The 27277-nt window shown below is 29.8% G+C and overlaps 2 long non-coding RNA genes across 4 annotated transcripts; one reads left to right on the top strand and one right to left on the bottom strand.

The window, feature by feature from the left end:
* Window positions 1–9554: 9554 nt before the first annotated feature.
* On the bottom strand, window positions 9555–27059 carry LOC136079870 (uncharacterized). Of its 3 annotated transcripts, XR_010638289.1 has the most exons (7): window positions 26480–27059; window positions 17577–17855; window positions 16900–17480; window positions 15179–16398; window positions 14629–14890; window positions 10257–10516; window positions 9555–10055 (listed from the first exon to the last, which is right to left on the bottom strand). It is a non-coding gene; the product is annotated as an uncharacterized LOC136079870 (long non-coding RNA). The 3 variants fall into 3 exon arrangements; XR_010638288.1 differs by having other exon boundaries at window positions 14629–16398; XR_010638290.1 differs by lacking the exon at window positions 14629–14890.
* Window positions 25026–26565, top strand: LOC136079871 (uncharacterized). The gene is made up of 3 exons (XR_010638291.1): window positions 25026–25539; window positions 26146–26179; window positions 26459–26565. It is a non-coding gene; the product is annotated as an uncharacterized LOC136079871 (long non-coding RNA).
* Window positions 27060–27277: the final 218 nt, after the last annotated feature.

Here is a 27277-nt window from a genome sequence, read left to right as displayed (position 1 = left end):
CGTTACAATAAAATATTCGCTTTTCCAACTAGTTTTAAAATTGTTTTAATATTTCAATTTTGCTAATTGAAATAAGAACGAATTTTTTAAAATAAATTTATGAAATTTATATACATACGTCCAGATGTTTATTTTGCAAACTATTTAATCACGCAACAACATTTAGTGGTCAATTATGCTCAAAACATAAATTATGCATTTTATTTAAGGTGAAAGCATTTAAGCAATTATTCAGCAAAAAAATATGTTGAAAAAATAAAACTTTATAATTCGGCGACCTCTAGACATTTACCAATTTTTCTGAAAATTTCACCAAATGTTCATATAATAACCTTTTATTTATACACCCAGTAACGTAACATAAATTTAATTCTTTTTTAAGTTTTTCAAGTTTACAGTTGAAAAAAGTGTAAAAAACGCTGTTTTTTCAAGATGGCGACCTCTAGATGACATTTTAAAATTTTGAAAATTTTTCAGACTTTTTTTTGGCACATTATTTACCCCGTTATGCTTGTAACGTAATCATTTTCGAAAATTTGTCGGAAATGAAACACCCTAGTGTTATATGATCGCTTTAACCGTAATAATAATTTTCATCGGTATTGCAACATTTTGTACCAAATAGAATAGATGATGCAATCATATAATGACGCAATTTATTTTAGACATTTCAATTAATTAAATCTAAAATTTCTATGTTTAAAAGTTAGTTTAGATTTTAAAAACTATTTTAAAATACTTTGTTTAACCCAATAATAGTAAATAAACAAAAAAATTTAAAGTAAACCAAAATTTACGCTGGCGGTCTCAGGAGTGCACAGTGATAAATATATACTATATAAAAATAAAAATAATTACAACATTTTTACGTTAAATTGTTACATTGTAATTGTATCAAAATGTAATTTCAACATATCGTTTGATACTTGAAATACTTTTAATACTTTTTTGAACGTTTTGCTTTTCATCTTTAGTACAGCCACACTGTTTCATCTTTAATGCAGCCACACTGGACTAAAACAGACTACTTTATGACAGCTAATGTTCATTATGCTGTTTTAAATCTAAAAACTAAATAATACAAATGCTTTGATTAGAAACTTGCAATAATTTGATTTACTTAGATTAGAACCCTCTCTCCTCCCTCCATCCTCCAAACACTCAATTCTAGTATTTTTAGTCGCCAATTCAAAATGAATTAATTTTAAAAATTTTATTTTACACAATGTTTTTAGACTTAAGCTTTCACTATCAAAAACGATAAATGTGTTAAAGTGGTTTCGATTATAGAATATTGGTCGGCACCTAAAAACATGCTATAGGGACTTTCGTAGGTAAAATTGCGAAGAAAAAAAATAAATGTAAATGTAAAACATAAATCTACAAGTAAAGTCAAGTAAAGAGGAGAGAGGGTTCTAATCTAAGTAAATCAAATTATTGCAAGTTTCTAATCAAAGCATTTGTATTATTTAGTTTTTAGATTTAAAACAGCATAATGAACATTAGCTGTCATAAAGTAGTCTGTTTTAGTCCAGTGTGGCTGCATTAAAGATGAAACAGTGTGGCTGTACTAAAGATGAAAAGCAAAACGTTCAAAAAAGTATTAAAAGTATTTCAAGTATCAAACGATATGTTGAAATTACATTTTGATACAATTACAATGTAACAATTTAACGTAAAAATGTTGTAATTATTTTTATTTTTATATAGTATATATTTATCACTGTGCACTCCTGAGACCGCCAGGGTAAATTTTGGTTTACTTTAAATTTTTTTTAAATTATCAACTTTCTTTCTGCGCTTTCAGCACAAATACAGATATATAGACATTTACAACAAAGTTTACACTGATTAAAAATTCTACATCTCAGAAATTTGTCTAAGACAAGATGCACAACTTGAACCGATCCAATAAAATTTTTAAAGGTGTTTATTTAATCAATTATAAATACCCTTGTAGAAAATCAACTGACCTTTATTTAGATAGAAATACTAGAACTACAGCTCAGGGCCGACAACACGGGCTTTATAGGGATACAATCGTCAATTTTTTAAAAAAATCCTCTATATCTAAAATTTTCTTGAAAAAAAAAGGTTTAAAGGAATAGTTAGACTTGAGTTTTTAGTATCCTTGTACTTTATGAAAAACATCATGTACAAGATGAGCCCCATTTCGAAGACGATATTTAATTATCATACATTTTACAGATCGAATATAAAACCGATAAAAAATTGTTTCAGATCCACAATGCACGCTGATCGATTACAAAACTTGATCATTCTAAATGCTATGAAAGATATGTTGGACAAAATTGGGCGTCAGTAAAACAACGGAAAAATTAATGTTTACAAGGTTATTTTTAGACTCGAGAAAAAAAAAAGAAGGTATTTGAAGTCATAAGAAGAAGATTTAGTCGGAAACATATTACTATTGCAAATATTCTTTATACTTGGCTCTTTGAAATCAACGCTATTATACTAGATTGATTAGTGATTAAAAAATAATAATAATCATTTGGTATTTTTAATACTCATACTCTCCAAAAAATACGTTTTCCCGCCGGTCCTATTAGTACGACTTTAATGTTATATAAGTTATGATAAACTTGTACATAGAAATATTTGAAAAACTAAATTATTACATCATTCCACTTCTAATTTGCTTTTGTTTTTTTTTTAAAAAAAAAGCATTGTCTAATAATTTCTTCAATCTTTCGTCTATAATTATCTATAATTACTTACTTTATAAGTTAACTTTAAAAAAGTAAATAAAATTAAAATGACAATATATTTACATTTTTACAATTACAAAAATTATAAGTAACAGAGAGTTTTCCATTTTTAACAACTTTTTAAAAATATAAGAATTTTAAAAGTTTGGAGAAATCTTCAATATTTTCTTTATCCTTATATTTTCAAAATGTAGAACAACTTTATTGTTCAATAGATTAAAAGAGAATGATCTAAATAAATATTTTTATTTTATGAATGATATAACACTGTATTGCAAAGTTAAAGAGTATTTAATAAGTTTTATTAAATATACTACTGTATTGCATTGTTTTAATGAACGTTTTTTTTTTTTTTTTATGATTTACTACCTTTTTTTAATTTTATTTCTGTAAACTACAACTAAAAGTTATATGTCAATTTTATATCTCAGAAATAATATTAGTTAACCATTTTATAAATAATATTGCGTAAGTTTGTTGTATTAATAATTTACTTTTTTAAAATGAATAGAAGAATTATAATAAAAGAGCAATGCATGTTCTCAGCTGGTGGGACACTATATTTCAGTCAGCTGATGGGACACCATATTTCACTCAGCACCATGCTTCACTCAGCTGGTTGGACACTATGCTTCACTCAGCTGGTGGGACACTATGTTTTACTCAGCTGGTTGTACACTTTTACTGAGCTGGTTGTATATTTCATTGAGCTGGTGGGACGCTATACTTCACTCAGCTGGTGGAACACTACATTTCACTCAGCTGGTGGGACTCTATGCTTCACTCACCTGGTGGGACACTATATTTCACAGTGCTGGTGGGAAACATAGTGTCCCACCAGCTGAAAAATATGCGCTCTGTTATTGATGTTAGAAAATCTGAACTAAATTAATAAAAAATATTAAACAAACAAACAAAAATTAAAGTTAAATTTGGAAAATTAGTTTAGAATCTGAAAGAACTGATGTTTCTAAAACCTTATTTTAAATTCAATGAGAAAATCAGCGTGATTTAAATTTTTTAATCAATTAACGTTAGCAGTGAATTCAAACGTTGTTTACTTTATTTATACTAGTTCAAGTTTTCGTTAAAAAAAAAAAGCAAAGAATTTATTTAAAATTGTTATGTAAGCAGGGAGGGGGGTTTACGAAAAAAAGGTGTGTGATGGGTAGCTGCAGGTAAATATATTGACGTGGGTTCTGGTGTAGCCAGCAATCTTTTAGTTAAAAGTACTGCTGAACGTTTATTTCTTGTATATTGAATTTAAATATTTTTAAATAAATGTATTTTTTTATTATTACTTTAGATTAAATTTTTTTCAAAATACACGACTTAAGTTATAAATAACAATTTTTTCGTTAATTTCATTATAAAAATCATAACTTTATACCCTATTTAGGTGCGAATAGACTAGAATAAGATAAAGACTACCAAGCAGCCGTGGTTAGAGTTCTGGCTTAGAACCAATAGAATTACGAGGTAAAGAAGAAGTACTCAACGCCGTTAATGCATGTACTGGAAAATACACGAATTTTGCGATTTTATAAAAAGGTTATGTTTCCCTGCATTTTTTTAGCCCGAATAATTTTTTTTAATTTTTTTTTTTCGCCTAGCGCTTTAGTTTGTCTAAAATCAAATAAAGTTAAATTTTTTTTAAATTACTTAAGTTTAGATATAAATATTTGCTTTATAGTTGATGAGCCATATTTTGGTATAAAATGGTGCTGCTCTCAATGAAGATAAAACATTAAATTGAGAAAACAACTTTTTCAAACAAGTTTTAAGTTATATTTTTAATTTCTAACCAGTCATATGTCTGGAAAGATATTAAAGGTCGAAAAAAATTAGTTATTTCAAGTTTAACATCTATTTTTTCCATTTTATATAAAAGTTCTTATTAATATGAGTTTGAAGAACGCATAAATTGACATACGACTAGTTAGACTTTTAAAGTTAAACCTTTTAAGGTTTATTTAAAAGTCTAAGCTCAAAATTTAAGCATTACTGTGATGTGAACCACCCCTATTTTATAATGCCATAAAACTATTCAACTAAAATTCCGGTCTTTAAATTACCAGAGATTAATATATATATTTTATTTGAATATATATATATTTTTTATTTTTTTTTGTAGAAAATATGTATACATATTGTCTTACTCCAGCGCAAAAGATATGTTGAGTTTTAAACAATATATATAGATATTGTTTAAACTTGACATATCTTTTAAAACTTAACATATATTGTTTATAAACAAATGTTGCAGACCGGAAAAAAAATATGTTTGTTATCACCGAGAACAAACAAGACAAAAAAGTTTGAGAACTTGCATTAACGGCGTTGAGTAAGCAACATTCGTAAGAAAAGAGGCGTGAACATCTTGATTAAATACTCATCCGCGGTGTTAAGAAATGTTAGAACATACAGTATGGTGCAAAACTGAACTAGAGTTTTTAAAAAAATACAAAACTATGGTTTATTTTGTTTTCGATATATTAGCGCTGTCGGGATTATTACAGTAGTAAAGTGCTAATTTTTACGACTTTTTACGCCTCCTCCTTTTACCCCAATGCACAAGTATTTTTATCTAGTGACAAACATCTTTTGACTCAGTTTTGCACCATACTTGATGAAGGCAATATCTTTATTAATTTTCTCAAATTAATTTAATAATTTTGTGTGGAAATCAATTGACTATACTTATATCTAAAATAATTTTCTATTTTCATAAATTTTATTGTTTAAATTTATTGTTTTTTTTTAATATAATGGGAATTTCAAAGACAAAGAGTGATTTAATAAAAAAGATGATCGAAGAAGGAAATACAACTCGTAAAATTGCTTCTAAATTAAAAGTTAGTCAAAGTACTGTGCAACGAATTAGAAAAAAATGTGGACATATTCTAAAAAAAATGTTGGCGGTCGACCAAAGAGGTTGAGTGCGGTAGACAGTAGAAGAGTAATCAAATATTTGACTACTGGAGAAGCAAAATTGACATCTCATGCAGCTAAACTTTTGCTACGTGATATAGGAAAAAATGTGAGCAGGTGGACAGTGCAGCGAGATCTCAAAAAAAGTAAATTTCGAGCAATTGAAAAGAAAAAAAAACTTAGTAAAAAAAATATCAAAGCAAGATTAAACTTTGTAAAAAAATATGAAAACTTTACGGAAGATGATTGGAAGAAAGTTATTTGGTCAGATGAAACTAAAATTAATCGGTATACCACTGATGGCCGCCAATGAAGCTGGAAAAGAGAAGGTGAACCATTAACCCAAAAAGATTTTATTCAGACGGTAAAACATGGGGAGGCAATATTAAACTATGGGGGTGTATGACGGCTTATGAATTGGGACCAATTCGAAGAATAGTTGGAAACATGAATAAGGAAATGTATCTTGATATTTTACAGCACGAATTATTGGAAACTGTTCAAAATGTGCCTTACCAAATAAATGAGGTCATCTTTTAACAGGACAATGACCCAAAGCACACTGCTAAAATGGTTAAGAATTGGTTAGCTTCGCAGGACTTTCAAGTGCTAGAATGGCCAGCACAAAGTCCTGATTTGAACCCAATAGAAAATTTGTGGTCACAATTAAAAAAAGCGCTCGTTAATAACTATTCATCATCCATTAATGTGTTATATGAACGAGTTCAAGAACAGTGGGAAAATATTTCGTTAAACCTTTGCGAAAATCTTGTAAAGAGCACAAATAGAAGATTAGTAGCAGTTAAAAAAGTTAAAGGATTATGGAAAAAGTATTAAAAATTGACAAAATTGACAAAAATTGACAGTTTTTTTCGCGTGGTGCCAAATTGATTCACCATGTTTTTCATTTATTATTTTGTAAGTACATATTTTTCTTCAATAAATACTTAATAAAAATTGTTTTTTTAATAATAATTCCTACCAGCAATATTAATTCTCAAAATGCTAAATTCTTTATAAGAAAATAAAAATATTATGCATTCTGGTTCAGTTTTGCAACATACTGTATATCTTCTATAAAACTATAATAAGATGTATATTCGATTCGAACGTGCTTGCGAATGAACTTTGCCATTTTTTTTTTTTTTTTACCTCTATGAGCTTTTTTGTTTTTTTTTTTAAATTATGCTATTTTATTTTTAATTTTAAGTTTTCATAAATTTTTATTAACAGGTTTTAACGGTTTATGGAGAATGTTATATTCTCCACATACGCTCAAGGAATTATTTAACTTATAAACGGTAGTATTAAGAATATAGCCGGCTAATCGGTATACCCAGTGGGCATGAGGACGTCTTTTTTGGATATGGACGTCTATTATTGACGTTGATTAGACGTTCGGTGGACGAACAAAATGTAACACAAGACGTCCGTCCAAAACGGTCTTTATATGGACCTAAATTATGATGTCAGATGGACGTCCATTTGACGTCAAACTAACATAAGGACGTCACATAGACGTTTTATGTAAGTCCCATTTAGACTTTATTTGGTTTTTCAGTTGACCTACGTATTGATTTGAAATTCCATGGTTGTTTAATATTTTCAATTAAATACACTGTAGTATATACTACAGTGTATTTAATTGAAGTGTTAAACTTCAACTACGATACTATATACTACAATACTAATACAGAGTACATACTCGCATATGTGTGTACGTATGTGAGGATTGGGGTAAAATATTGTACTGAATAACATTCGAAGTAGTGCAACTTTTTTAAACTAATTACCAAACGAAAACAATATTAACACGTTAGTATAGCAAAATAAATGTATTCTGAAATAACAACAAATTATACAAAATAAATAAATGAATTATATCGAATTTTTGAAATTTTGTTGACTATAAATACATTGGAAATTTATGAGGTTTTGTTTTGATTCCAACATTAATTTTTCGTGCACAGTTTCGTGTATATTGCATACCTCGCACCTTGTGAATCGATGATCACTACTATTGCTGATTGATATTTTTATCAAATTGATAGATAATATAGATAAATAATTTAAATAAATTGATATATTGAGCACTACTATTACTATCGGTGATCGTACTATTCGCAGTTTTGTATTGATCAACTAATCCTATAAAAAAATAAAACTTTAAAAATAATTATCATATAGTTTTTAAAATCAAATACTCTTTGATGATCGGACAGAAAATAGAAAAAAAAAATTTATCTTAACTATGTTTAATAAGTTCTCGATTGCCTAATTAAATTTAATTCCATAAGACGATATCTGTAAAAAATTAAGAAACTAAACATAATAAATTTAAGAAACTAAACCTAAGAAAATCATAAAGAACAAGTTTTGGTTGAGATAAAAAACCATATATTTTTATTACCACAAAAATTAACAAACTTATTTTTATGAAACATTTAAAGCGATACTTTTTACCTTTTATTTATTATATAATTTATATTATATATTATATAAAGCTGTTTTACCTTTATTTAAGCGTGCTCTTTCTGAGTTAGATGATTGGTTATTCTGGACGATTATGTGAAATAATGTCCATTTTTTGGGGAGCATTACCATGTTACAACATTTATGATAACTAACGCCTTTATGGTAAAGGATTCACATTTTATTAAAATAAATCAGACAAAAAAGTACAGGTTTAAAAATAATTAAATAAAACTAATGTTGAAATGCTAATTATTTCAAATGTAGAGCTTTAATGTCAATTATTTCATTAAATTAAATTCCATCGAAGATTTTTTTTCAGCAATATTTCTCTTAGGCAACAATTAAATACTTTTGGAATTGTAAGACATTGGCGTAGCTATTTATAAACTATACACCTCATATGATGATCGACAAAAGAAAACAAATGACTTTATTCACATATATAAAATATTTAAATTTTAACACAAAATTTAAAAACATAACCATACACATCGCAAACAATAAAAATTATTGAATAACCCTTTAATTAAATGAGGTCATGTTCGGGTGTAGTTGGGACAACCACTTTTTTAACAGCTCTTTTTAATAAATCACCAATAAGGTAATCAATAGAACTTTTAGTGAAATCGTCTTTTGCTGGTTGATCCAGCGAAAGACGATTTCACTAAAATCCATTGCTCTTATAAAAAAAAATGTATAATTTTTTTGTAAATAAAATTACTTATTTGCAACACCATTTAATTGAAAAATTTCATTAATTCAAATAATACTTTTCCTTATATTATAAAACACCTTACAATATAAACATTTTAAACTATTTTTCAAATAAAATACTTTTAGCTCTTATAAAAACTAAAAAAGTCATTTGGAACAATTTTCCTGCCAAACATTTGTACAATAAATAAAAAAAGCAAGATATTTTAGAACAATTAAGAAAAAGATCTAAAAAAATTAATTCTAATAAATCCAGCACATGAGGGTTGTCCAGGTAAAAAAAAAATTAAAATAAAAAACCATATGCTAAGTGTAATTTTTAAGACATTTGCAATGATTTGTCTTAACAAAAGCATGTTTGCCTTTAAGGCCATCTTTGCTGAACTGTTGCTGCAGAGATCTTGTAAGCATCGCATCTAAACCATTCTTGACCGAATTTCTCACACTCCTGCCACCAATAGACCTTAACTGCAATTTCTATTAAAAAAGTATATATTGTATATATTATATACTGTAAGTTTTAGTCAAAAAAACATTGCTATTTTTTTCATATTTTGACAGAAGTGATCAACCAATTGCAATAAAATATTCAATTGTACTGGAAAGAATGTGGCAACTTATAGTGCAAACATTCATAAAACTGCTCAAGTTTTTTTTTACCTTCATTTTCATATAACCTTTTTCTTCTAATTTCAATTCTTCTTCATCAAAGTTAAAAAAAGAGTTTAATTTTTTTATGTCTTCAGAGCATTTGGGTGTAAGATGTATATCACTCTAAAAGTTCATCAAGTTTTTCCAAGATCAAAGCTTGATTTTCTTGGATTGACCTTGCTCCCCTCAAAGACACATACTGGAACTCTGATAGACCACAAACAAATAATAAATGAAAATATTTAATTTAAATCATAAAACAAAATAATTAAACCTACGTTTATTAGATATTTCTTTAAAACTTGCTCCACCATCTTTAAGTTTAGAGGAACTTCAAGAGATACTTGAAGTAGTAGACACAGATTCAAAAGATTTTTTTTTGTTTTAAATTCTGGAAGCATCACTTAAAGTTGCATTTTTACAGATTTCTTTGGTGGAGTACTTTGACTTCTTAAATCAAAATCAACAGGAAAACATTCTTCAAGTCCTCCTGAATGTTTCTTTTTTGAAACAGGACTTGTAACATGCTCTTGTAAAGGATGTTGATGTATTCTTGGCAGGAAAAAAATTGTTAAAATCGTATTATAAAAGACTGAAATTATTTTGTACATACAATAGTTTTAATACTAAATGCACAATTAGATTATTATTATAGAAAGCAAATATGAGAGAATAAAACTTTTTTCTCAAAAAAAACCAGATTCTTATTACAAATTGACTACAACTAAACAAGACTTCAGCAAGACTACTCACCTATGATCTTCCTCTGAATCAGAAGATTATTTCTCACCGTTTGATATGCTTCATTTTTTGTATCAGATTCTAGTATTGTTTTGATAACTTTCAAATATTTCCAGTCACTTCTTGGTATAGACCAATCAGCAATATATGCACCCAGAGGATTACCTTTTGGAGGCCAGTATATACAATCCTTGATTGGATTAACTCAAACACAAGGACACGTAGTTCTAGTTTTTCTTTTATTTTCCATTATAATATGCACTGACCATTATCTATGGTTAAAAAATCAGTCAGAATCCATATATAATGCAAAAAGAGTCAAAAGAAAAGATTCAGTTAATGAAACATATTGTTCAAAGCATGGATAAAATAAAAATTTTAAATTCCTTAGAAAGAAAAAATCTAAAAAGTAATACTTTTTAGATTTTTAATAACAAATTTTAATGAACAAATAAATTGAAAATTTTTTATATTCAATTTATTTATTTTATAAATGAAGATATGCCAAATATATTTAGAAAAATAACTTTATAAAAATGAACAAAGTAACTTTTCATTTTTTAATACTACAGGTTAAATTAGTTTTAATGTTATAAAAAGACTTTTTATTATTTAAAACTGCAAACTATTTAAGACTAATGTCCAGTAACATTACTGAGCAATGGTATGATTACGTTCCCATTTTTATATGGGAAACAACAACATTTTCTCAATAGTTCGTTTACTTTTTTTACACATTTCAAAGGTTTAATGTTTCCTTTGATCATATAAATAAAAAGTTGCTTAGAGTCAATAAATAAATAAAAAAATCTTTCTAAAACGTCTCCACCATAATAATCACATTAAAATTTTTCATCTTTGAGTTTATGAAGAATAAAAACAACTCCTCCTTGCACTAAAAAACAACTGTCCTTAGCTTTAGTAGATATTTAAGCACTAATAACATTTTTTGCTTTAGAAATTTCAATTTCACTAAACCTTTTTGTCAACTGTGCCACTTGGTTGTTTTTGCTTCTATCAAGTTGCTTTAATTTTTGAAGAAAATTCTTAAACTGATATGGTGATATTGCATCAAGTGGTTGTTCAAAAAATTCAACATCATCAGCAATGTGAAGTAGTCCATGTACATTGTGCACACAAAATGATTTCCCATAATGTTCCAGCGAATTGATTACATAATAATTCAAGAACTCTTTTAAAAAATTTAAAAATGAATTCGAGAATCTTTATTTACCTCACACAAAAATCTAACTGCTAAAGAGAGACTTAAAAAATGTTTATACATATTAGGATTACATATGCTCTTTAACACTACAATGTCATAATATAAAAGAAAGCTTCGCAACTCAGTTGCTTTCCATCTATCCAGCTCAACTAAAGACCAAGGTTGTTGTATAAATTTGCTTGGTAATTTTCCTCGTAACAATAACAAACTTTGTGACGCTTGCATTATTTGTGTAGAGGACAGCCGTCCACTAAATATACCTTTATAATGTCCTTCGAAATAATTTAAAATTCTGCGTGTAACCCCTAAGAATACCATGTGCATATAGTCTAAAGCAAAAACATTTATTATGTTAACATTTAATGGAAGTAAAACAGATATAGATGTCTGATGGCATTTGCCTGATAAATCAGTTAAATCATAACTAAAGGATTGAAATCCGTCATTGGTTCTCATAAATACATTTTCCTCTGCATAACTAAAGCACACACGATTTTTGAAAACAAAACCCTTCTTTGTACATCTCTTGCAAGCATAATATCTTGTATGTTGAACTATTCCTTTTAATAAAGCCCTGACTGGTGCATCACAGGTTATAGCAAAAAGATAAACAAAATAAGTATTATTGTTAAATACAAGAGGGTTGAATGTAAGTAAAATAATTTTATTTACAAAATCTTTTAAAAATTCCTCTATTAGTGGCTTTTTATGTCCGCCATAAAGAGCAACAGCAACAGGATCAAATTTTCCGAATTGAATAAGTATTGGCCATAGTTCCATTGAACTTGATTTAAATAATGGTAAACCATCAACATTAACAATTAAACGGATATCAGCCTCCAAATATGTCCTTCCAGATAAACCTTTTCGATGCTAAATTTTATTCCATAATAAATATACTGGCCGTCCCCTAATGGTCTAGTTTTAATTTGCTTTTTGGTATGAAGCAAAGTTCGGTTGTTTTTTGGCAAATCATGACCAATAGATATTAGTATGTATAAAATATCATTAACACATAGCCTTGTACACCCATATTTTACAGACCAATTTTTTTAGGTGTTATTGAAGAATTGTGTCAGTCACAATACTACAATAATCAAATTCTGAGTCAGAACAGCTACTTTGATAGTGTTCACCATTTTGAATACCGGTATAGTCAGTCTGGACATTACGACCATCATGAATAAACTCCGGTGGTGAATTTAAATATTGATCATCAATGTATGAAGTAAATGCAGGTGAAACCTGATTATTATTCGGAGATTGTTGTATTGGTAGTTCTAACTTTTCACATTGTTGTTTGGATAGATCTAGAACTGCAATCCTATTTTTTCTCCAAAGTTTGATTCTTAAAAAAAAGAATAAGAAAATAACTAACAGATGTTTGTTTAAAACAGTCCTTTTCTTAACTTTTAAGCTCAGTTTTAAAATAACACTTTGTGGTTTCATGGGTTAAAAAGATAAAAAGTGACTACGTTCTCAAAAGAAGAAGCATAGTCACTTAATATTGTTTACAGTCCAGTAGAATGGAGTTTAGAAAAAACAATGGCAATAATAATATAAATAATAAAGTAAAAGATGGATTAGCTTTATAAGGATGCAACAATGCGGTAGTGGTGTAGTGGTAAAGAGCTCGCTTCATAAGCGAGAGATTCCGAGTTCGATCCCCACCACGTCCCTGGTAGAACCGCGCTCAACTTGTTTCTCCAAGCAGCGGCCTTGTTTGTCAAGGTTCGTGTTTCGGAGTTATAGAGCTGAGAGAGGGTTATAACCTCTATTAAGTAGCCTCCTTATCTGTAGTGACCTTATCGGCCTTGAGGAGGTGAATAACAACAACAACAACAACAACAACAAAAACTCATTGGTTATAAATGTGATATTCATACAATCAATATAATCACATAAATGTGATATTATTCACTGATGTTTAATGAATTATTTATTAGAGCACATTTATAAATAATAATTTGCATCCATTATTAAAAAGATACAACATTTAGTATATAATAATATTATTACTTCTATTTATAATATAATAATAACGCTATAAAATTATAGAACAAAATTCAATGAACTGCTTTTAATTGAAGATAGTTTATCAATTTTTTGACTTAACATAAGTTTGTTGCTGTTATTATGGTTAGGACTATTGTAATTGTAATTGTAAAAATTAAATACAGTTACACATTACAATACAATAATATTGTATTGTAATATTACAGAAACAATAAAAAAATTTTATTTTGGTATTGTATTGCTGTGATGAAAAACAATTACAATAAGTATTGTATTGTTTTTTTTCTATTAATACAATAAAATTCGAGAACTATTGTATTGTTTTAATGAAATAAAATTATAATAACTATTGTATTGTTTTGATGAAAACAATTACAATAACTATTGTAGTGTATTACTTTACATTCAAGTAGAAAAGCTAATGTATTTTAACGTATTTATATTCATCTCTGACGAACTTACTATTATTTTTGCTATTTTTTATTTACAGATTTGCAATATATTGCAAATTTTATTTTTTACATATTTAGATTTTGCGTCACCTATCTTGTTATGTATTTCTAAGCTCTAAATGGCCGCAAAATATTGTCTGTCTGATGATAGCCTTACCATTCATAAAATTTTCAAATAACATTCAATAATTTCAAATAATTTATGAATATTATTTGAATTGAATGGTAAGGCTATCTGTCTGATGATAGCCTTACCATTCAATTCAAATAACATTCATAAATTATTTTATTCAGCCCTTTTATTTTTTCCTCATGATTTTAATGCTGCAAAGGAACTTAAAATATATATGAAAATTAACTTTAGTAACACAATCAGTTAAACATAATGATTCTTCTTAAATAAAAATGTTAATGCCTTGAAAAGTTGAAGAACCAACATAAAAAAATTAATGATGACGAAACAAAGGAGATTTTTCTTGATGCGTTTAAGGCCTGAAAATTAAACAAAATGTTAACCGTATTATTTTTAACAATATCTTCATATTCATTATTTTTTCAAATATCTCATACTTTTTCTTACAAAGATTTTAATTGCTAAAAGTTATACTGGAATGAGTTGTGTTTATAAGATTTTGGTATAAGAACAAGACTATTAGATGTTTAAATATTTTCAGCGAATAAATACCTGCACCTTAAAGTTGCCTTTGTTTGAATTCAGGGTGATGTGTAATCATCATTATCATCAAAACTCTGACTTGAATCACTGTAGACCTGATTAAGTTCATCTTCTGAATCAATTTCTTCAAATTGGCTATGAGATGCATTGCGCTTAACTGGAGTTAAAGTTCTGCTTGAGGAGGCAGCAGACATGGAACTGTTCATTGAAGAGTCTAACTCTCCAGAGCTGGCTGCTCTTTGATGCTGATTAGACTTAGATGGACCTTCAAGTTGACCTGAATAACATTGTTTCAGCATTTTTACTCTTCTTGATACTTTGTATCAAAGTATGATAGGATATTTCCTAACAGTTTTAGTCAGTTAAATTAAAAATTTGCATGAAAAATAAAGTCTCACTTTTTAAATAAACCTTTTGACAGTTCTAAAATTTTTTTTTTAATTTTGAATTAAATATTTTTAATTTAAATTTTTCAAATTAAAGTAAAATCAAAAATCAAATTAAAAGAATTAAAAAGATAAATTTGTTACAGCAACCAACAAACCCTCTAACAAACTGCATTTACCTGATTCAAGTTGTAAATCCCACTCAATTATAACTTTGCTGCTGTTGTGATGTATATACACCAGTTGGGTCCAAACGACTTCGTAGTGGAGTTACAATATTTCCTGCTTCTGAGAAAACTCGTTCTGATGCTGCAGAAGATGCTAGGACGGAGAGCACAGCACGAGCAGTTGTAGAAAAAAGTGGAAATCGAAAATCATTTTGTTTCCGCCAGCAAAGGATATCAGTATATTTTTTGGCACTTTAACTTTTGAAAAAGCTTCCCACTCCATTAAAATAAGAGGTTTCTCTTCAGCTCCAACCATTGGGTCTGTTGGTTTTTCTTCACCTCTGCAGGCTTCATAAAGGGGATCGTTTTCACGGGAAAACTCCTCAAAAACCTCTGGGCGTGTTGCAGAGGTCCATTCTTCGTAAGAAGAATGTTCATTGATAATTTTTTGTTTGACCTTTTGGAATAATGCCAGCGAGAATCGACGTAGAGCCACACCAGGGTAACATGGATCTAAAAAGTTGGCTTCAGCAAAAGCTTTCTCATCGCAGCCATGATTCTTAAACTTTTCTTCAAGCTTGGACAAAACAGCTGCACAGTAGTTCTTCACATCTTCTGTGTTTTCTTTTGTCATGCTGTCGGAGAAGATTTTGTGCAAGTTGAACACTTCGAGAATGACTTCATGAATTGATGGCTTGTCTTCAACAAACAAGGTGTTGATTGCGTCATTAAGCCTTTTCATCAAGGGCAAAACTTCCTGCCAGATTTCAAAAATGGATTCATCAGGAATTTCTCTCCACCAGGTATTGTGCTTGTCAAGAAATTCATTTTTCTTTCCTTTTCTTTGTATGTGCAGAAGAATAGGCTCTGCATCTAAAATCGACTTCAAGCAAAATAACATACTATTCCAGCGTGTCTTGACAAAGCTTTGAATTTTATGGAGTGGTCCTTTAAACAAATTTTTTTGTTTCAAGTGCGCTGCAGTGGCCTCCATTTGGCCTGCAATCTTAAGTGAGTTTCGAAGCAAAGAGGAAAATGCTTTTGCTTTTTCGAACCAAGGACTGGCTTTGAGTCAAGCCAAGCAGACCAGATTTAACCGATGGTTGACACAGGAAACTGATGAGACTGATGATGAGTTTTTTGAAAAAGCCTTCACATTGGCAGCAGCAACATCATGAGTGAGAAAAATTTCACAACCATTGGGCAATTGACTTTGTAAATCCTGAGTTAAACTAGAAGAATAAAATCATAACATTGTAAAAAAAATTAAACACAAAAATGTTAGAGACACATTGGTGCAGTAGCATATCGAAACGGGGGTTAAGGGCCTTTCCTCAGAGCGCAAACAATTTAAGAGGCGCCAAAAAAAATGCTCGTCTTTTTATAAAAAGCTTTTTTCTGAAAAAAAAATTATTTTTTGTTATAAAAAGGCCCTTTTTTGCTATTTTGGACACAGGCGTTAATGACCCTTGCTATGCCACTGCATTGTGAATACTAAAGTCTATGTATCCTACTATAACAATAGTTTTCATCAAATGATCAACATTAAAAGTTGCCAAACAACTTTTTTTAATTGGAATCTGACAGAAAATCTACTAATAAAGTAAAGTCTCCCAATTTTTTAGTTAATTATAATTTACTTGAAGGAAATCAAAAAACAAAATAAAATATTTTTTACTGATATAACCAATACCATTCAAATTTCGCCCAAAATCATTGCATTAAGTACTTACTCTGAGAAGATTTTTTGTAAGTTTTCAGCAGTCTGTGGGACATCAGTTGGCTCACAACACCACAACAATCTCCGTATTTGGTAGTTGTGGTTGATGTAATGGACTATGATGGAATTATACTTGTCACATGCTGGAGAGGACCATCCATCAGTGGTGAAAGCAATGCGCATAACCATTTTGATCTCGGAAAAGACGATGTCTTTCACAGCTTTTTTGGCAGCCTCATATACAATGGGAGGTTTATTCTGAGCATAGGTTCTTGCAGAACGATGTGTGTACAAAACATAACTTAAAATATTTTGAATCACAATAACACCTGGCATTTGAAGCTTACTTTACTTGGGTAGTTGTTAGCATAAATATTGGAATAGAACTCTAATATACCTGTGGACAAATTGCTTGAAACATTTGTTGAATCGATGGGACTTCCATAAAGTGAAATCAAACATTTGAGTTTGCAAGGCCAAGACACACTTCATAGTCAAATCTTAATTGCATAGGACCTTGCGACTTCAGCTTTAGAAAATGTGTTGGCTTTCTTAATTTACCGTGCAATTGAAAGTAACTACCAGCTCCAGTTCCTAGATATAATTTTAATTGCTTTTATCACAAGAGCTTTAACTCCTAAAAGCAGTTTTGAATGTTTTCAGAATCATTAAGTATTAAAAAATGATTACCTATTGATGCTAAAAACTCAAGTTTTTTACCAGAAGTGGCTTGTTGAGACTTTATTTCTTACTCCTGCCGCAAAACTTCATTATACACAGTTTTGTGTTTGCACTTGAGGTATGACTTCATGCCAGTTGCAGAAGCATTTGGTCTAGTGATTCTGTTAGAGATGACATCTGGACATAACTTACATTTGACTTGTGAAACATTTTTTGAAGTCGGTTCAACATCTTCAAAGTTATTCCACCAGAGTTTTTGCCTTTTGCGACCAGGTGGGAGTCTAGTTTCTGCAAATTTAAAAGAAATTATTTACAAGCTCAAAAAGTAACAATACCAACTTTATAGCAAGTATTACTTAGTCTACTTTAGGATCCCCCTTTTACAATCTTATAGAATAACTTAAGGATGAACAAAACAATTTTAATTACTGCTTGAAGCCTATTTAATTAAATTACTCTGGGTTATAAATCATATTTATTCAAAAAATGAGAAAAAAATAAACAAAAAAACTATACCTGCCATTTTGTGGATCAACCTTTGATCCTAAGGCAAAAAATATAGCGATTCCACGGCTCAAATTGAAGTATTTGACGATTTTAGCTGGCCAAAATTGGAATTATTAAAAGTGGCCGTACCCACTTAATTACCTACCCTTATTATCTCTCGATAATGGTCGCTTAATGAGCAGTTAATAGTTTGGTTATAAAAGTAGTAATTGGAACTACACAATCTAGTTAAATATCCGATCTATATCTGCGTGGTTCATTTTATTTACGAGCGATTTTAGTGGTGTTTATTGAAGCTGTGTACAAGTGTTTACAACAGAAGTTTTACAGTGTTATATCATAAATGAATCTATGACAGGTATGTACATTATTTACTCTTACTACCGTTTTGAAATATTAATTACCACAAAAGTTATGTACCATGAAACTTAGCATTTTTTAACGAATTTTAAAGTAAATTTTGACCTTAAAAGTGAAAAAGTTGTAGTGCGCATTGAAACCCTCTTAGTTTTTTTCATTTTTCTATGAGTTTATACCACTAACTATTTAAAAATCTTAATTTCAACTGCCTATTGATGCCATCTAAAATTTAATCATGTTCTAAGCACATCAAGGTCCAAGATGAATTTTTCAACTAAATTTTTTTTTCTAGATGGGTCATCAGGAATGCAAACAATCTCTTGTTTGGATTTTTACAACAGTATTCAGCAGCAGGAGGCTCCAAATGAAAAAATGGACTTAGCTGATCAAAATTTGTTATCAAGAAATCAATTTACCGAAGAACTAAAAACAGTATACAAGCGTCAAATGTCGAGGTTGAAAGCTATTTTTAGAAAAATGTGGTCGTCTTCATCCAGAACTCAAGAAATATTTATTAAGAAGCATGGCCCTTGGCTGCAAGGGAGTTTTCAAATACCGGGTACCCCATCCACTCCATCATCAGCAAGACGACAAGGAAAAAGTTTTGTCGATTCTAGTGAACGTTCAAAGAGGAGAAAAACAGAACAGCTCAGGAAAGATGTGGAACCAGAAGCTATTGTTTTTGCAGCTGAAACTTGTTTGACAACAAGTGGCAAAAGAAGTGCTGCAACCGTCCTCAAAGATCTTAAAACATCTCCCAAACGAGCGGGAAAGTATAAAAAAGCCTATCGCAGCAGTCTTGAACCTACAAAAAAATCATTGACACCGTTAGAGGGTCTTTTAATATTTACTGATGCAGGCCTAAAAAAATCTCAATATGAAATAGTACATACAAGTGACAAGAAGCAATGGCCCTGCTACAGTATTTTGGTCAAAGAAAAAAAAACATGCTATCCTGATCCTGATTCGTTCACAGTCACAGAAAGTTTAGCTGAAGAAGACTTGCAAAGTCTGTTAAACCATACTGCCGAAAGATTGGTGTTGTATTTTGAAGAAGTTATCAAGACTCTAACGGAAAGTGGGCATAAACATATGAAATTATCTACGAAATGGGGTTGTGATGGCTCCCAGCAGACACAGTTTAATCAAAAGTTTGAGGATGACTCTAATTCTGATGCCAGTATATTTCAATGCTCAATGGTTCCATTACAGCTAACTTGTGGAGTAAATAAAAAGGTTATCTGGCAAAACCCTACACCATCGTCTCCAAGGTTTTGCAGGCCAATTCGAATTAGGTTCATAAAAGAAACTGCTGATGTAATAGCTGAAGAAATTGCTTACATGGAAAAAAAAATTGCAGGCTTGAAACCAACTCAACTTCAAGACATAGCAGTAGAACATGTGATGATGTTAACTATAATTGACGGAAAGTCTGTAACGCAGCAACCACCACTAAATCGACCATGCGATGTTATATTTGTGGAGCAACATCAAGACAATTTAATGATTTGGACAGAACATGTGTTGACAATCAAAGCAGCTACAAATTTGGACTATCCATTCTGCATGCTAGAATACGGTGTTTTGAAAGTCTCCTTCACCTATCATATAAATTGCCTGTAAAAAAATGGCAGAAAAGGCTGAATGAAGATGAGAAGAGACTCATCTCAGATAGGAAAAAGAAAATCCAAGATGAATTCAAGAGCAAAATGGGCATTCTTGTCGACATACCTAAGGTTGGATTTGGGAATACCAATAACGGCAACACAAGCAGGAGATTCTTCAACGACCCGGAAACATCTGCAGATATCACTGGAGTAGACTTCCGTTTAATTTCCAGAATGAAAATTATCCTAGAAGTAATTTCCAGTGGCCACAAGATTGATGTAGAAAAGTTCATACAGTATACTTTGGATACTGCAAAGCTTTATGTTGAACTATACCCCTGGTGTCCAATGACTCCAACTCTGCATAAAGTTTTAGTACATGGTCCTGATATAGTAGAGAATGCTCTTTTGCCAATTGGACAATTGTCGGAAGAGGCTGCCGAAGCCAGAAACAAACATTTGCGGGAGTACAGACTTAGCTATGCTAGAAAATTTTCTAGAAAAGATTGTAACCAAGATATCATCAATAGGTTATTGTTAACATCCGACCCTCTGTTGCCCAGCATTGGGAAAAAGAAACACAAACTTACAAAGCCTTTTTCAAAAGAAGCTGTGGAATTGCTTCTTCCTGGAGAAGTCCAAGATTCCGACACTGAAAACAACGAAAATGAAGAATATTCTGACAATGACGAAGTGAAATCTAGTTAAATATCAAAATATAGTATGTTATTTACCATAATAAAGTTTGAAAAATAATATATCTTTTATTTCCTCAAATCCTATTGAATAGAATAAAATGTAATCCCTAAAGTACCCATCTTTCCCCTATATTGAACGCCACTGGCCTGGATTTGTACACAAAACATTTAATTTACAATTTCTTGTCATATGGTAAAGTTTTCAGCTGTTAAAAAGAGAGAAATAATTTTGGCCAGCTAAAATCGTCAAATACTCCTACGTGCGGCTTAACAAAAAACATTTGACATTTGACAAAAAACATGTAATTTTCATAAACTTTGCTCTCTTATATCTTTTTGTATGGTTAAGCAAGCGCCTTGAGGTTTTTAGCATCAGTTAGTGTTACTCAACCTCTTTTCAACCAATATATAGAAAGTACGAAGCTTTATATGGCTTCACTTATATATTATTCATATCTTGAAGCCACTTTTTAAAAAAAAACTTGCCGCGGGAACGTTTTTTCAAAATAAGATTTAGAAGGTAAGATTTCCTAAGTATACAGACACATCCAATTTGATTGAAACTTTCCATAAATAGTACAAAAAAGGATGATGAATCGAATGGAAAGGGGAACATTTTTTAAATTTATACATAAATTCTTAGTTCTCAGTATTTGAATACTTTAGAGTCGATTTATTGGGGAAAAAAGCCTTTTTAAAAAATGTTCCCTCTCTAAAAGGCAAGTATAGCCTTTTCACTTTTTAAACCAAGTATTTATTTATGTTTTCCTAAGAATATGATACTTAGGATTTTTATTTACAAATTATGTATATATTATAAGGTTTATTTAACGCTTACTTAATGACGTTTTTTGTTTTGATTTTTTGCAAAAATCCAAACAAACGAAAGTATTTTTCGTTAGTTTTAACAAACTATATGTTTTAAAGTTTGATGATGTCTTCTTTATACTAAATTAGCTAGCCAAATAGGAAAATTAATTTTATTAACATAATACATAACTGCTTTAAATAATATAAATCTTGCTTTTGTTTAATCTTTTTGTTTGATTTCAAAATTTTTTCAAACAATATTTTGACAAAAGTATTGTCAAAATAAATAAAAATTCTTATAACAAGGTTTTTATCAAAAAAGGTATTTATCAAAATTTTTGTAAAAGTATTGTTTTAAAATTTTTTGAATAACATGTGAATAACAGTTACTCACATTTAGTAAATGATTTACATTCTTATTCTGAAAATGAAATAGAAAGTGAAATTTTTAAAATTTGGATAAAATAGAAATTAAAAATTTAATTATTTCAAAGGAATTCTTGCTGGATTTTTCATCAAAGAAAGTTTGGTCAAAGACTACAATCTAGCTATTGTAATTACAGACTGGCTTTTCTTAAACTGTTTTTTTTAAAACAAAGAATAAAAAAATTTTTTAAAGAAAGTTTGCAAGTATGGAAATATGTAAGAATTTTTAATAAGTATTCATACAATTTTTACTTAATAAGAAATACTTCTCCATTTTTTGATACAATGTATGTATGAATTAGTTCGTGACATACTACAATTTTATTTTAGACAAGTTACCAGACAGTGCCAACAGTTCACAACAGTACACCATACCCCAATTTCCAAAACCAAATAACATAGGTGGGTAGGCCAGTTTTTTTGTAAAATTTATTTTCGAATGTTTAATTTAATTGCTGAAAGTAATATGATTTCTGATAATCTATGTTTGAGTATTCTTTTGTTTTAGGTTTACAAGTTAACAATAGTCAAATCAAAATAGTGGTTCCATCTATAAGCCACAATAGTGAGTCCTACTTTCATACAAGTTAATTTTTTAAATAGCGCAAGACAATGTAGCGCACACATTTTGCATTTTAAAAATTTTAACTATTGAAACCAAATTTGATTGATCTTATTTTACTCTTATTTAAATGTTACTCTTTTTTTTCTTTATTTTTACCTACTTTTAATTAGTTTTACTTCTAATTGTAGCTTCCAGAGTATTGTCCGAAGACCCATTTAATAGCTACAACAATATTATGGATTTTTTAAATATTGAAGATGGCATTGTTTCCCTCAAATATCCAAATTTTGTCTTAACAAATAGCCATTATTACAACCTTTTAAGTAAAAATGTTTCTGTTAATAATGTTGAATCTGTTATCAGAACTGTACTACAAAAAATGGTTGGAATTTCATGTGGCGCACTTCCAAAAAAATCTTTGGCTGCTGAATTTTTTAGTGAAATGAACCTTTTATGAAAAGCTCAAGTGAGAGAGGCTATGTTGAATAGTACAAACAATTTTCTTCATACAGATGGCACAAAGTATAATTTTAGGGAGGTTGGTAGTTTTCAAGTCACAACATCATCTGGTAGCTACACAACATCATCTGGTAGCTACACGTTTGGGATAGAAGATATGTTCTCGGGAGAGGCACAATCTTATTTTGGAGAGCTAAAAAATTTACTCATTAATGTCTCAGATATTTTCTCCAGAAAAGGAAAACTACAAGGATGATCTTAGGAAACTTATTTTTTCATTTAAATCTTTGATGACAGATTGCACTATAGTTAATTCAAGTTTTTTTTAGCCAATTTCAACATTGGAGAAAAGCAATTTTGCCTTTTGTTGTGGAAAACTATGATAAGCTTCCTTTAAATGAAAAATGAAAAATTTCTCAAATGCATCATGTTTTTTGTGGCTTACACGTTATCCACAATCTTGGAATATACACAGAAAAAGCAATCATAGAATGGGAAAGAGTGGTTGAGCAGGAAGGTAGTATTCATGGTGGTTTTAAAAATATGCAAAACTCCCGCACTTTTGATATTTTGTATGAGCTTTCAAAACTTACAGCCTATAGACATGGTGATCAGCGGAATGGAAAAGCTGATGAATGGAAGGCATTTTTGCGTAAAAGGTTTTCTAAAAATTTTATGGTTTTATTTCTGCATCATCGCTTTAACATTATATTTGTACTTGGTGGAGCAGCGTATTTTCATAAACATCAGCTTAAAGAATTTGTTTTCAATCTTGATTGTTCAAATTTCCTTCATGAGTCAATTAGGCACGATATTGACAACATTATTTTTCACACTTCAACTAGAGCTCTGGGAATTTTTAATAAACTAATATCAGGACCTCTTTTTCATATTATTGAAGAGGAGGGTCATATATTTTCTTTGAATACCGTTTGGTCACAAATGTTCAATTATTTTGTTTGTTGTTCTTCTGATGCATCTAAAATGTGAAGTGGTTCTACATTTTTTGATGTCAAATATCTCACCAAGGATGAAGTGTTTGATCATTTATTTTCCAACTGTATTTATGACCCACTTTTAAATGCCTTAACACAAGAATGTCTTAAAGTTATATGTTGCACATGTTCTGTTATGATTCAGAGTCAGTTAAGAGACCAGTTGCCTGGAGGAAAATATCATAATCCTGGTGATGATGTGCTTGAGGAAACTCAAAACAGTCTGTGTACTAATATTGTGTATGAACGTGATTTTGCTTCCTATGACCGCAGGTTAAAAATGAAACCTAACATGACAACAGTAGCTGCAGCTGGTGTCATTATGTTTAACAACAACAAAACAGCTGTTTGGTTAAATGAAAAATCACAGGACGACATTGAAAGGCTAGTTTTACTAGCAAGGCGAAATAGAAAAGGGTATATCAGAAAGTACAGAGAGAAAAAAGCAAATATATTGCAGTACAAAATTGATGAGATAGACAAGCGCAGCTTAGAAAAAGAAATAAAGGAACAAAAGGCAAGCGAAGAAAAAGAGTTTTTGACAACAGAAATCGGAATAGATGGAGGTTTAATTTTGTGTAAGGAGGATTTAGAAAAAATTTTAGGCACTGAAAATGAAATAGTAAAGAAGTTGCAAAGACAAATAAAATTTAGAAAAAAAATACTACAGCAAAAATTGGTTGCAATTAGGAGAAAAGGGAAAAGAGGAAAATTACAAAAAGTTTGGTATTGAGGCATTAAAAACAAACCTGCTATCTATTTTTACATTTTTAAAAGATGCTCCAGAACAACGCGCAACTACAATAAAATGTTCAGTTATCAGACAGATTGATGAAAGACAAGAAATGTTGTTAACATTTAAAAAAAATGTCAGATTAGAGGGTGACGCTAGGTTATTAATGGAATCTGGAAAAAAAATAAGAACAGGCACATCAAAGGGAGGGGTTCCAAAGTTTTTAGGAAAAAGAATTAAACATAAAATGGTAGATGATGATGGCAAGGATGTATGGTATTCGAGGCTCGTTGTAAGTGTTCTAGATGACAATGAATTTGATGAGGACTGCGACTTTCAGATACTATACGATGGATATGAAGATAAATATGATATTGAGTTGGTCGAAGAGTGGAGGATGAAACGTGTTGTGGTAGAGGAAAAGGATGATGGTTATCTGGAGGACGTTGTTCAAAAAAAGCAAAAATGTAGTTAATGTTGTCTTTGACACAGTGCAAATTTAATTTATTATGTTTATGTTTGTTATTATTATTCAATTCAATGTATTTATATTTGTATTCTTTTTGGTCATCTGGAGCGGTGTTGGTGACCCATAAATCTTTATTTGTATATTTGTTTTTTATTGGACATCTGCTGCCATGGTTATATACTGGTAGGTCATGCTTTCTATTTTTGTGCTGACATGTCAATATGTATATCCTTGTGTTTATGTATTTTTAAGTTATTATATGTATGTTTTTGTAGGTGCACCTGCAAGTCACTATATTTATACTTGTTTGCTGTTGAACCTCTGCAGTGGTGTTGATCTACTGGTAAGTAATTATTTGCATGTTTATTTTTACGCAATACAAGTCGCTGTATGTTTCATTGTGTTTATATACCCATTAGTCATTACGTGTTTGTTTGTGTTCTGTTGGACCTCTGAAGCGGTGTTGACACACCCGTAAGTCGCTATATGTTTCTTTGTGTTTATGTACATGTCAGTCATTATGTGTATGTTAGTGTTCTGTTGAACCTCTGGAGCGGTGTTGACGCACCCGTAAGTCGCTATATGTTTCTTTGTGTTTATGTACATGACAGTCATTATGTGAATGTTTGTGTTCTGTTGAACCTCTGGAGCAGTGTTGACGCACCCGTAAGTCGCTATATGTTTCATTGTGTTTATGTACATGTTAGTCATTATTATGTGTATGTTTGTGTTCTGTTGGACAGTGTGTTTTGTGATTGTGATGTTATTGTTGTGATGTTTTGTGTAGATAGACAACTTGGCTTACCTTCTCGCTGGTGTCTATTGTTAAAAATGATTATTAGATTGTTTTGTAACTGAAACTTGCTACTTCTAAACATTTACTTAAAACCAAGAAATAAGTTTTAGAATAAAATAATTTTTTTATGTTATTTTAATTTTTTATCTTAAGCGTTGTCAATAGTTCACATAAACAATCTCAAAGAGTAAGTTTCTTATTTTATACTTATTATACTAACAAGCTGCATATATAAGATATATATATATATATATATATATATATATATATATATATATATATATATATATATATATATATATATATATATATATATATATATATATATATATATATATATATATATATATATATATATACCTTTTTAAAATTTAATTCTTTATAAAATTTTTGTAAACTAATTAAAAAAATATTTTAAACATACGATGTACCTTTGTTTCTAATAATAATTTTTTTACATTTTTAGGTAGAGTATCTGCTGTTATACCTGCCTATTGCTGTTGTAAGTACTCCAAATTTCAGAAAGTTCATTAGCTGTATGTTATTTTGATTGAAAATTAAATTTTAACTTTATTGAAGAATCTTCTGTCTTGTAAATACAGTCGACTCTCGATATCTCGAATACTTGATATCTCGAACTTTTGAGTATCTCGAACTTTTTTAGCGGTCCCATGGACATAACGTACTAGTTTAGGCTAAAATCCTCTCGATATCTCGAACCTTATTATCTCGAACTTTTTGGTATCTCGAACAATAATTTCGGTCCACAGGGCAATTTTCTCTCGTTATCTCGAACTTTTCAACATTTTTTTTTTCAAAAATGTTTAAATAAAATTTAATTTTTTTAAATTCCAATTTTCAAAAAAGAAAAAATTTTAATTCGATTTTTAAATTCGATTTTTCTTAAGAATCGAATTTCTGAAATATTTTCCTTTAATATATAATTTATTCTTTTTGTCAAACGCAGCAACATGCCGCTCGTTAAACGAAAACTCACGAACAAATCTATAATAGAAAAATGCAAGGCATTAAAAGACCTAGAGACTGGGATGTCTAACAAAGAGGTTGCCAAATAGTATGGAGTCCCAAAGAACACATTATCAACCTGGATTAAAAATAAAACCAAGTTATTAACCTCACTGGAAAAAAATGGCACAAAATCTAAACGGAAGAAACTTCGTAGTGGTAATTTAAAAAATGTAGACAAGGCCATATACACGTGGTTCGTTGCAAAAAGAAGTCAACAAGTACCAATTGATGGTACCATACTAAAAGAAAAGGCACT

The sequence above is a fragment of the Hydra vulgaris genome, chromosome 04 (assembly GCF_038396675.1).
Source record: "Hydra vulgaris chromosome 04, alternate assembly HydraT2T_AEP".
NCBI lineage: Eukaryota > Metazoa > Cnidaria > Hydrozoa > Anthoathecata > Hydridae > Hydra > Hydra vulgaris.
The sequence above is the reverse complement of the archived record's forward strand: the minus strand, read 5'-3'. Positions and strand labels throughout refer to the sequence as shown.